This window comes from Euprymna scolopes, chromosome 4 (genome assembly GCF_053919585.1).
Source record: "Euprymna scolopes isolate OS-2025 chromosome 4, ASM5391958v1, whole genome shotgun sequence".
Taxonomy (NCBI): Eukaryota; Metazoa; Mollusca; class Cephalopoda; order Sepiida; family Sepiolidae; genus Euprymna; species Euprymna scolopes.
The window spans coordinates 45,774,855-45,787,208 of NC_136485.1; positions in this window are offsets into that span (position 1 = coordinate 45,774,855).

Here is a 12,354-nt window from a genome sequence, read left to right on the forward strand (position 1 = left end):
TTGAAGGGGAAGATATTAATGTTTTTAGCCAATTTTTCGATATTTATCGTATGAAAGGTCGATCTTTAAAACGATAATGATCTTGGTAAAATCCCTCGCTCTGTCGAAAGTTTTAGGCAGGCATGCAAACATACATACATACATACATACATACATTTATATATTGGTAACTAAAATTTTTGACCCAGCCCGATATAAAAGCTTGCCCTATCTCAGAATACCTTTTATGTCAAATTTCAAATGTTTGCATCAGAAATTGTCTAAGTAATATGGTAGAGACCACAGAGGTTAATTTTTAAAAACTTTCACCCCTATTATGACCCCTTAACATTTATTGTTTTGGGCTCAAATAAAGTTATTAAGTTAGATCCATGTCCAAGGAACCTATATCTAAAATTTCAAGAGTTTAGACCCAAAATTGTTGGAGGAGTTTGGTATAGTTCTCAACAGCCAAATTTCTGGCCAAAAACCGATCACATAGATTTTTCCAAATCTCAGTACGCTGTATATCAAATGTTGTGTCTGTAGACTATAAATTGACAGAGTTATTGCGTAGGGAAATGTACACAGACACACAGAAAGACACACAGACAGACATGTTCACTTATATATATATATATATATATATATATATATATATATATATAGTGATTGTCACTTCTTGATAGAAGACCATCTTTACCTTGCTTTATTGTTGATTACTTATTCATTTTCATGTATTTTTGTAATATTTTTATTATATACACACATATACACTTATACACACATACATATATACATGTGGGGATGTGATCAAGATGCATCAATTCCTATTTTCTGTTGGAACGAAGGTGGCTCTCCAAACCAACTCTGCTCTTACACAGTCTGTTGCAAAGGTCACACGTAAGCTGAGATTGAGGGATGCCAACTGGTGCTGCTCTACTGTGGACGCTCATATCACGCTTCAGGCCTTCACTCGATTTACATACCACAGAGCAAACAGAACATCTGTGCCCTGCAATGTTTTCCCCATCAAAAAAGAGTCATTTCTATGTGAACGCTTGTGGCTAGCTAGGCCAGCTCCGGATAAAGTCATTTTATCGCATAAATCACAGGTGTGGTTCTGCATGAAATCCTCCGACAGACCTGATATATCTGACAGAATTTTCTTCCGGATATCATGCTTCATTTTTGCATGCTCATATTTTTTTCTTCTCAAAATAATCACAGCCATGATAGACCAAGGAGCGCCACGTTTTATGATCATTGGAAGCACTTTCCTAACTGAACACGTCAATACCAAGGACTTTAAGATTATTTTTGATGTTATCCTTAAAGCGTTTCCTCGGTTTATGTTGGGGACGCTTTCCTTGTGTAATTTCACCATAGAACAGGCGCTTTGGCAATCTATCGTCGTCCATCCTTGTCAGATGTCCAGCCCTCCTCATCTGGTTGCGTATAATCAACTTCTCGATACAAGGTACGTCATCTCGCATGAGAACATCCATATCAGGTATAAAAGTGGTCCAACTGATGCCCAAAATGTGTCTCAGGAATTTCTGGTGCACTCTCTCCATGACTTTTATGTAAGTTGTCCAGGCCTCAGAAGCGTAAAGCAGGGATGGTAAAATACAAGATTGATAGACACTGATCTTTGTATGAATAGTTATACCCCTGTCAGACCACACTCGCTTCTCTAAGCCACCTAAAGCCTTAGTGGCACGCTGTATCCTATAGTTGACCTCAGCATCCAGGTGTTATATTATAAACCCTTTTTAAAAATTCAAAACACAACAACTATTGGTGTAAGCAACTGTCCGTTTTTTATTTCTCCTGTTGTTCTTGCTTATGGTAGATACACAGAGAGAGAGAGAGAGAGAGAGAGAGAGAGAAAGAGAGAGAGAGAGAGAGAGAGTCGGGGAGCGACAGAGAGAATTATCGTGGCGTCCACTCGGTTTACAATCAAATCTCCAACTGCAATCTTTTTCTTCTGTCACTTTTTCCTGTCAATCTTTTCAAAAATTTTCATAACAATTACAAGGTTTGTTTATATTTGTGAGAAATATTGAATCAATTCCCGTTTAGCTTGTCAATTTCTGACATTTCATCCGCAGACGCGTGCCACATTTTAATTAATGAACATACATATATGTATATACACCTATACACATATATATACTAGCATGTCAACCCGGCTTAGACCGGGTCATTTGTGTAACACAGGGTTCCATCTCTGGTGAGAGTATTACCCAAATAGACAAATGTGTCAACCACGGCAAGTGTCTGGTTGTTGACAAAAATATTTGGTTCCACATACAAACTACCGGGTGGCGGTGTGAACATGACCATAGTCTTTTTAAGACTCATAGTAAGCCCAAAAGACGCACAGGCCCCTGAAAAAAGGTCCATGATACTTTGCATATCCCTCTCACCATGGGCCACAAGATTGGCATCATCCGCATAATGCAATTCACGAACCAGGTTCTGAAATGTCCTTGTAGAAGCATGAAAACGACGAAGATCAAAGACCCTACCTGTGGTTCTGAAACGCAAATAAACACCTAGAGAACATTCCCTAAAGGCATACGATAACATAGTTGAAAAATAAATTGAAAAAAGTGTAGGTGCTAGGATATCACCCTGCTTCACACCATTGTCAACCGAGATGGGTTCCGATAGGCATCCGTTGAAGTTCAGGCGAGCCTTCATATTAGTGTGGAGCTCCCTGAGTAATCGTAGAAATTTAGTTGGGCATCCAAACATCCCCAGAATTATCCATAGGGCACTTCTGTTCACCGTATCAAAAGCCTTAGTCAAATCTACAAAAATCTGATAAAGCGGAACACGGTGTTCAGTACATTTCTCCTGCAACTGCCGAGCAGAGAAGATCATATCCGTGGTTCCTCTGCCCGGACGAAAGCCACTTTGGCTTTCTGGAATGACGGATGAATAAATATACTTTAACAATCTAATGAGTAAAACTTTGGAAAATACCTTTCCAACTGCTTCCAACAAACTTATCCCACGATAACTTCCACAGTCGGTTCTGGGCCCCTTTTCCTTGTACAGTGATATAAGAATTGCATCAACCCAATCCTGATGGACGGGAACACCCTTCGAGACATCAGTGGTAAGATGAAGAATTTCATGAACAAGTTTATCACCCCCATGTAAGAGGACTTCCACAGGAATACCATCAAGCCCTGGAGCCCTCCCAACGTTCACTTCCTTGATTGCATCTCTAATTTCATTCTCAGATGGGAACACAGAAATTTCATGGATAAGCGTCTGTTGTGATAAGAATTCATTGATGACGTCCTCATCAACATTAGAGGGGTTGTTAAAGAAATCAGAATAATGCTCGGTCCAACGAAGGAGAATCTTTTTAGGGTCCTTTATAAGGAAAATTCCATCACTTGAAAGTAGGGGAGATGTAGATAGTGTTTAAGGACTAAAAGCTTTTTTTAAGCAAATGGTACATCCGTTTGAGGTCAAAAGCCATCTGGATTTGGTTGGCGAGTTTAGCCCACTACTGATCCTTCAATTGGCGGAGTCGGTTTTGAAGAATACCATTGTTTTCTTTAAGTGACTGTTGGAGGGACTCTCAACCTCCATGAGAGGCAGACAACATTTTATGGTGCAACTCATTTTTAGCACTTAAGAGTTGAGTAATTTCAGAATCATTATCATCAAACCAATCCTGTTGTTTGGATTTGCGGAAGCCAAGAACATCTACACTTATTTCATAGATTGTCTTTTTAAAATGCGCCCATGACCCATCAAAATCAGCAGAATTAATTACGGATCGAAGCTTTTCACGTACACTTGGATCATCTAGCCTGGACACATCAGCCCGCCTGGGAATCCCAACACCGCCCAACCTACACTTCCTCCTTATACGGATTTTCAACTTCCCGTGTACCAAAAAGTGATCTGTGGCGCATTCAGCACCACGCATAACATGCACAATACAGACGTCCCGCAAATCTGCCTTCCTGGAAATAATGTAATCAATCAAGTGACCTTGTTTTGAACGAGGATGGGTCCAGGTAAACTTATGGACCTCTTTGTGGCTGAATAAAGTGTTACAGATAGCAAGGTCAAACTGAGTGCATCAATGGAGAAAATGCAGACCATTACTGTTGACCCTACCTACACCAAGCCGGCCGAGTGAGTCCCATGTGTAATGATCCTTGCCAACCCTCGCATTTAGATCACCCATGAGTAAGATCTTCTCAGATAAAGGAATAGAGGAAATGGTACGACTGAGATCTCGGTAAAACGCCGTGATGGTGTCTTCATCATGACCCATGGTAGGGGCATACACAGATAAAATCGTCATATACCTACTGTGTTCAAGAGGAAGGCGCATCATCATAACTCTGTCACTTACACAGATTGGCTGTTCAATCCTCTTCACCAAATCAGAACGCACTACAAAGCCAATTCCACCTTCTCGTCTCAGCCCCGATGGTTTTCCTTTCCCAAAACAGGTGTATCCCGACCCCACTTCCACCAATTGATCCTCACCACTCAATTGTGTTTCAGACAATGCCGCAATATGTATGCTTTACCTAGCGAGCTCTCTTGTAACAATAGCTGTCCTACGCTACAATCTTTCACTATCCAGGACATCTAGCAAACTTCTCACATTCCAAGTAGTAACAGTTAGGTTATACCTCTCCTGATAAAATTTTGATTTTCCTTGTTTATTATTTTTCTTCAACTTTATCTTGTTTCTCCTGCAAATATAGAGCAGCCGCCGACCGCAGGAAGCCTACCAGCTAATAAAAGGGTAGCTAATTTATAGGTTACCTTTTCTAGACCTTTCCCAAATTCATGGGTGAGTAGTGTATCCCTAGAAATGGCTGCTCAGCCGCCAGACCATCCACCAAAGTTGCTTCCACCCTGTAAGTGATTTAGTCGACGATGTTAGATAAATCACTGGCCGCCTATGTGCAGATTTGCACCTATGCACTTCCAGCCCGCTAAGCCTGTGTTCGTCACCACTCACCTATCGTCATAGGACATTTTTTCCTCGAATAACGATCGCGACACAACATGCTTATGCTAGACATATTGTACCTTCTCGAACCCTACCACTGGTTGCACAATGACAAACTAAAATAGTGAGATGACTGAGCGATGGAATAGTGTGCATGTTTTATTATCACGGAATTTTAACCTCTCCGGCAGCTGGACATATACACACACATACACATAAGCAAGCAAACATGCATATATATATATATGTATATATGTATATATATATATATATATATATATATATATCCCTAGTTCTCACAATATAGTAATCCTCCAGAACTTGAGAGGGAAGCTAACAGGTACTACACCTTGCCCAAGGGTGACCTGAAACTATGTAAGGCAGAGGCGTTCATCTCCCTGAGGTAGTAGGTATACTCGCATACCAATATATATATACACACACACACACACACATATATATATATATATATATATATATATATATATATATAGAGAGAGAGAGAGAGAGAGAGAGAGAGATAGATAGATATAAGAATCATAAAGCAACGTGTCTCCGTTGCATTTAATACTATTTTCTTGAATATATATATATATATATATATATATATAAACTTTATTAAACATTCCAAAGTTACAGAAGTATTTGCATTCATGTTATTTTAGTATTGCATCTTACACGTGTTTCATCACATGGCATGAATAAGACCTAGCAGTAAAGCAATATAAACGTGAATTAAGTGAATACTTCTGTGACTTTGAGATGTATAATGAAGTTATATATTATCTGCCAGTGTAAATCTATTTTTAATAAGCTTAGTTAAGTTGGCATTTTTTAATATACTATTAAATATATATATATATATATAAACTATATGTATAAACTATATATATAGCTATATATATATATGTTTGTATATATATATACATATATATTTACAAACGTACGTACATATAAACACACATCTCTCTCTCTCTCTATATATATATATATAAATATATATATATATATATATACATATGTGTGTGTGCGTAATATTTGTATATCTCCTTCATTGTAGTATATTCTTGTTTTATACTATTCGTAAATCTCAAGGTGTTCGATTAATTATTCCACCTCGGATTTATTATTTTGCTTATATCGAAATTTCCGATATAAAAATATTTATAGATAGCCGATTAGGGTTTAGAGATTGAAATAGGTTTGATCTTAAATGTAAATGATTATTTCTTTGTTAAATAAACTACGTTAGCGTATGTTTAATTCGCTAATCTTTACATGAAAATTGACATCTTTATTTGTCCGATTGTTACCTGAGCGTAATATTTTGTTAAATAAATTATTATGAAAAAAGGGAATTGATTCTTAACGTTAGTAGGAATTATCATTTAATTAATTTTTAAACTGATAACATTCATATTTTTGTGTCGAAAAATTATCGATGCTTTTTATTTCTTTAAATGATTAATTTCTATCTCTTTAATTTTGAAAAAAAAAGTTATTCATTAAAATTTAAAATGAATTACTTTCAATTAGCAGGAATAATAACCATCATATTTATGCTTTAACGGTCATTTCAATGTTTATTTAAATATATCCATCTCTATTAATTTTTTTATCAAATTGCAATCCCATTAAAATAAATCGTAAACCTATTTATTTATAATAGGTATTGGGTTCATTCTTTAACTTGGAATGTTTAGAAAGCTGAGTGTCTCATTTTTATTGTCTAAGATATTGATGTAACAGAGATCCAATTCAGTTTGTTGCATCTGTAGTTTAAAGAAAACATTCCACTTCTGTGCTGCTGTCTTTTCTCAGAATTTTAGCACACTATGAACTAATTAATTGTAATGGAATTATTAAACGGATAACACAGATGTAGCGTACCATTTACTTGTCATCGTGTTCATTTTCATCCATACTTAGTTTCCAACATATACACACTGTCTTATAAAGGCATAAAAAACTTTTGATATATAAAGACTAAAATTTATAATAACAATTACATAAACTAAGCTTTTTCTCTAGAACTGCTCGCCTGTCAAACTCTGTTTCGCTTGCTTGCTTATCAGTTGACAAATACGTTTATCTTCAAGTTCTATGTAATTAGGTGTTTGCTTAGCCTCCCCTTAAAAATCAAATTATACTAAACACCCACTACTAGCGATGACTATACTGTAATTCTGATGACTATCGTACAATCATTAACAGTTATCCTTGAGTGGCCTTAGAACCTTGATAATATTGTAAACTTCTAGTAAAAAGACAATAAACTTTTACATCACTTGCCACAGATGAAAAGACTGAAGCAAGAAGACATAGGCTTATGAATATATGAAACGTCACAATTTTCTATCTTCATATTCGTAAATGTAGTCGGAAAATAGAAAAAATAAAGTTTATTTTTTATATTTTATAACAAAAAATAATCGTGTTCGTAAGCAAAGAGAATTTTCCAGTTTCTTTAATATTACAAAGAAAAAAAAAGATGAAAGAAAGACGACACGCATCTTACTGTTAAGAATAACTTGGGTTAAGTACAGTGGAAATAGTTCCGTTATAAAACCGGAAGTCTTGCAAATATTTGGCTTGCAACTTGAAAATTGTTCGAAAAAACAAAAGGAAAATGCCAAAAATAACCTCAATTTATGAGTGAAATAAAAGATTATTACGACGTAAACAGTTTATTTAAACACGGAGAACACTGTCTACGACGTGACAGATTGACAGTTAAAGTTTGGATTAATGTCCGATTTGTGATTCAGCTTCGTTCTGTAACTTCCGGTTGATATTTTTCGGCTCCATATTAATTAATATCTCTGTTCTTTTCACACGTAATTGAAACACACTCATGTGTACACACACACACACACACACACACACACACACATATATATATATATATATATATATATATATATATATATATATATACTAACAGCAAGATCCAACATTGCCCGGAATTTAATGATGATCAACAAATGTTTCACACTCCCTTATTTTTATTGTAATAGAAGTTGGTAAAAATAGTCCATTTTTAATAAAATCAATTGATTTCCTGCTCTAGTTGGGAACCAACCACGGTGCACTGCAAGGAAGATTAACATGCTTCCCACAATGACTTAGTCTACAATATATTTCAGTTGACATTGCACTGTAGAGAATCTAATGCTGATGCTATACGATTATTTTCATTAAAGTTTAAGCTAAAAAGTCAAGTATCATGGTTAAACTGTGCTCTAAACAGAAACATTAATTTTAAACGCTCTCATATCATATTAAAGAACTTACTGTTGACATTAATTCCATCAGTTTTCCTTCTCCTAGATGCATGTCGTAACAAAGATTGAGGGTGCACCATGAAACACCTATTTCAAAATATTCACTCATCTGGTATTGACTAACTTCATCATTGCTTAACTTTGGTGACCTGGCGAGAACTGGTGTGTCAAAGGTATTGTGCCGCACGTATGTATTTAGATGTTAAGGTGTAGAGAGGGGAAAAAAGGAAATAACACACCCCGTATATATGGATTCAACTTTTCTTTTTTCTATATAGTTCCTTATTCTTAGAAAAATTGATCTCTGTGCATCGTTTTGTGTATCTGCATAAAACTTTATAAGGGGATATATTTTATATTTCGATTTTCAGTATTTACTGACGATTCCTTGCAAAGTATATAAAACGAGATTTTAATCATATAATTATATATATATATATATATATATACACACACACATATACATATATATATATATATAGCATATATAATTATATAGTATTATATTATATTTAAAAAAAAAACAATATGTATGCCGCTCCCCATTTGGTGGTACCAAGTTGGTTAAAGGGAAAATCATTTTTTGCCATTTTTTATGAATAAGCAGTATTATGTTGTTTTTTTTTTTTTTAAATAAAATTATTGCTTTCAAATGGATGTAATTAGATGCAGTTTCTTGGATTCGGATGTAAAAGTTCTCCATAAATTCTTGCAGCATATTTACCGGTATTGTGTCAATCTCGTTTGAAATGCGTTCTTTAAGAGCCGGTCCTCTTGTAGGTGTGTCTCTTTCGAAAACTTCCGTTTTAAAACAATCCCATAAGACATAGTCAAAAATACTCAAATCGGGTAAACGAGGGGCTCTAAGGAGTATTTACGTTGTGAGAAATGGCATGACCTAAAAATAAAGCATCGATGAAAATTCATGCTCCATCTTGTTGGGGAAGTGTTTGCTCATCCACTGCAAACATACAGGTTTAGGAGTGAAAAAGTTATTTATCATCTCAACATAGAGCTGAGCATTTACAGTGACTGTGGCACCAGCTTCATTTTAATAAAGATATGGACCGATATTGCTTCTTTCAGACAGAGCGCACCATCCGTTACTTTCTGAGCATGAAGCTACATTTCATGAATCAAACAAGAGTTTTCCAACGCCCGTTACCTGAAGTTTTTTTTTGTTTTTTTGTTTTACATAACCGCTATGATGAAAATGCGCTTCGTCACTCATCTAAAAGTTGTTCGATTGAGGCTCCATTTAAAAAAGTTGGTAAAGGATTTATCTTGCACTTAAAAATCTTTGTTAAAATCTATTTCTTCAATAACTTATTAATTTTTAAATCTTCCTGATTAATTAACGAACCCTGTTTTTCGAATCTCGCTAGATTAAGCAACTCTGAAACCTTTGTCAGTGGATAATTATATTTTAAAAATAATATATATGCCGCTCCACATGTGGGGGTACCAAATTGGTTAAGGGGAAAATTATTCCCAACTAGCATTTAGTGAACGTGTATTTCTGCCTGTCTGTGTGTCTGTGTACATTTTCCTTCGCAATAACTCTATTAATTTTCAGTCTACACTCGCGAAATTTAATATACCGGGTACTGAGATTTGGGAAAATCGATGTGATCGGTTTTCGGCCAGAAATTTAGCTGTTAAGGGGTCAAAGTTCAACGATTTGATCTTTGAGAACTCTACCAAACTCCTCAGACAATTTTGGATCCAAACACTTTAAATTTTAGATATAGGTTTCTTGGACATGGATCTAACTTAATAACTCGATTTGAGCCCAAAACAATAAATTTGAAGGGGTCATAATAGGGGTCAAAGTTAAAAAAATTGACCGTTTTTTTATTTGCTCAGCATACACCTCCAAACACCCGGGCAACGCCGGGCTTAAATGCTAGTATATATATATATATATATATATATATATATATATATATATATATATATATGTTTGTGTGTGTGTGTGTGCGCGCACGCGCGTCTGTGTGTGCGTCTGTGTGTGTGCTTGTTGCGTGTGGGTATATGTTTGTATATGTGTATGCATGCTTGCGTGCATAGTATCTAAACGTATAAGAGAAATCAAGGGAGGTTACAGTTTACTAAGTAGTTAACTCTATAACCCTACAACCTGGGTGTGTCAAATTCGTTCTACAGGAGTATTTTTACTATGGTTGTTTGCCAATTTACGTCATTATTTCTGTAAGGAAAACTTCTAACTAGAAAGTGACCAAGGTAACAATAGAAACATCTGATTCATTCGAAATGAGTGAAGGAAAGGCAAATCAGGTTTACATATTGGCCATTATTAACAAGCATTTGTCGAGCCGTCCTCATAAGTAATCAACGTTTATCTATTCCCTATATCCTTCTTCATAATATAGTTCGTTATTCAATTGTAGTAACTGAATCAAGAAGTGATTCGAACGGACGCTAAAATGCCAATGGATCGATTACCTTACCCTGTTTTTCTCTGTTTTCTTTGGATTTGCTATCATCTTCACTCTAAAAAGCAAGTAAATTTTCAGAAGAATATGTTAACCTTAATTTGTGTCCATACCAACAACTGGCATGCTAACGTATCATCAAAATTGCATGGTCTTCTACTTATATCTCTCATCTATTATATTATATCAGGGGATCTACTTATATCTCTCATCTATTATATTGTATTAAGTCTTCTACTTATATCTTTCATCTATTATATTGTATTAGGTCTTCTACTTATATCTCTCATCTATTATATTGTATTAGGTGATCTGCTTATATCTCTCATCTATTATATTGTATTAGGTGATCTACTTATATCTCTCATCTATTATATTGTATTAGGTCATCTGCTTATATCTCTCATCTATTATATTGTATTAGGTCATCTACTTATATCTCTCATCTATTATATTGTATTAGGTCATCTACTTATATCTCTCATCTATTATATTGTATTAGGTCATCTGCTTATATCTCTCATCTATTATATTGTATTAGGTCATCTGCTTATATCTCTCATCTATTATATTGTATTAGGTCATCTGCTTATATCTCTCATCTATTATATTGTATCAGGTCATCTGCTTATATCTCTCATCTATTATATTGTATTAGGTCATCTGCTTATATCTCTCATCTATTATATTTTATTAGGTCATCTGCTTATATCTCTCATCTATTATATTGTATTAGTTCATCTGCTTATATCTCTCATCTATTATATTGTATTAGGTCATCTGCTTATATCTCTCATCTATTATATTGTATTAGGTCATCTGCTTATATCTCTCATCTATTATATTTTATTAGGTCATCTGCTTATATCTCTCATCTATTATATTGTATTAGGTCATCTACTTATATCTCTCATCTATTATATTGTATTAGGTCATCTGCTTATACCTCTCGTCTATTATATTGTATTAGGTAATACATAATCTGTTTGAATTTGTTATATAATTTTCATTTTGCAGTTAAATGATAAACTTTGTTAAGAATCTCCCTAAAAACAAATGCATCCTTTAATATCATAAAGGATAAAAATTATCATGTATAATATAGAATTTACACATTAATTCAATGCCATTTTATTATAAAAATCGATTAATATATTGTCGATAAAATTTATTAATGTTATAAAGTTTTATGAAATTGTACCTATGGAAGGGAGTCATACCTTTTAATACTGGCTTACAGCTACAGTTGTTGTTGTTGTTTTTATTACTTATTCTTATTTGTATTTTACAATGCTTACATTTACGTAACTCGCATTAAGATAATTCCTGATTACGCCTAAAAGTATTGATGATAAGAAAAACCTTTCATATAAAATTCAAATTGTTTGATTTTTGCGATTGAAGTAGATTCACGTTGTAATAAAGTTTCATTCTATTACTATGTAGATACAATTTTAAGGCCACTGACAGTGGGGTCGCTTTTTGGAATGATTAAAAAATGTCACCTCTTTGATTAGCTAACTTTTGGATAAATAACACTAGAAAGTAAAAGCTACAATATTTTAAGAGAAATTATTATTTGCTTCATTGGAAAATTAAATAGGATCAAAGAAATTCGGGTATAATTGGA